Raw genomic sequence first — 1270 nt, 5'->3', positions numbered from 1 at the left:
TCTGTGTGCTCGTGTGCATTCATGTGTGTGTCCTGTTTATGTGTGTGAGCACATAGGTAAGTGTGTTAGTGCATGCACATGTTTGTGTGCTTATGTGTGGAAGCCAGACCTCGGGTTATGATCAGGAACAATATCCGCAGTTTTTTCCCTTTGATATTTTTTTGTTAAAAACAATATAACATCCTGTAAGACTTTTTCATCTTTGCAAAGAGCAAGTGCATATTACTTATAACCTAATGGACTAAAATTATGAGGAAACACTTTTAAGAAAAAGACATTTTCTGATTCACAAAATTCAGTATGTAATATTTTACATAATTGGTCATTCCTGTTTAATAATAACCATCACCTTTATTTTTTGATTTTTCAAGGTAAGGTCTCACTCTCAGTCAGGCTGACCTGGAATTCACTATGGAGTCTCAGGGTGGCCTCGAACTCACAGCGATCCTCCTACCTCTGCCTCCCAAGTGCTGGGATTACAGGCATGTGCCACCACCATGCCCGGCGGCTACCATCACCTTTTTTTCTTTTCTTTTCTTCTTGCTTCTTTCTTTCTTCTTATTCTCTTTTAATATGGGACGTTTCATGAATTTGCATGTCATCCTTGCCCAGGGGCCATGCTGATCTTCTCTGTATTGTTCCAATTTTAGTATCAGTGCTGCCAAAGCCAGCACACCATCACCTTTTTTTAAAAAAAAAAGTACTTTAAAAATATTTTATTTATTTATTTGTGCATGTGCGTGTGAGAGAGAAGTAGATAGAAGCTGGGCATGCTGGTGCACACCTTTAATCCCAGGCAGAGGTAGGAGGATCACTGTGACTTTGAGGCCATCCTGAGACTAGTGAATTTCAGGTCAGCCTGGGCTATAGTGAGACCTTACCTTGAGAAACAAAAAAAGAAAAAGAAAGAAAGAAAAAAAAACAGAAAAAAATAAGAAAAAGAAAGAAACTTAGCAGGCATTTGTCTGCAAAGCCAAAGGTTCGATTCCCCAGGACCCATGTTAGCCAGATGCACAAGGGGGAACATGTGTCTGGAGTTCATTTGCAGTGGCTGGAGGCCCTGGCATGCCCATTCTCTCTCTCCCTCTTTCTCTCTGTCAAATAAATTAATAAGCAAATAAAAATAAAATATTTTTAAAAGTGGGATCTGAGGATGGAACTCAGAACTTTGTGCTTGTGAGGCAAGCCTTTTACCAACTGAGCTCTCTCTCCAGCCCCATCCCCTGCTGTTTTATTTTAATTCATTTCTGAGACAAGGTTTTTATTGTAT

The 1270-nt window shown here is 39.6% G+C and overlaps 1 non-coding gene across 1 annotated transcript; it reads right to left on the bottom strand.

The window, feature by feature from the left end:
- Nucleotides 1-567: 567 nt before the first annotated feature.
- On the bottom strand, nt 568-674 carry LOC123455151. Its single transcript, XR_006633710.1, has one exon. It is a non-coding gene; the product is annotated as a U6 spliceosomal RNA (small nuclear RNA).
- Nucleotides 675-1270: the final 596 nt, after the last annotated feature.

This window comes from Jaculus jaculus, chromosome 15 (assembly GCF_020740685.1).
Source record: "Jaculus jaculus isolate mJacJac1 chromosome 15, mJacJac1.mat.Y.cur, whole genome shotgun sequence".
NCBI lineage: Eukaryota > Metazoa > Chordata > Mammalia > Rodentia > Dipodidae > Jaculus > Jaculus jaculus.
The sequence above is the reverse complement of the archived record's forward strand: the minus strand, read 5'-3'. Positions and strand labels throughout refer to the sequence as shown.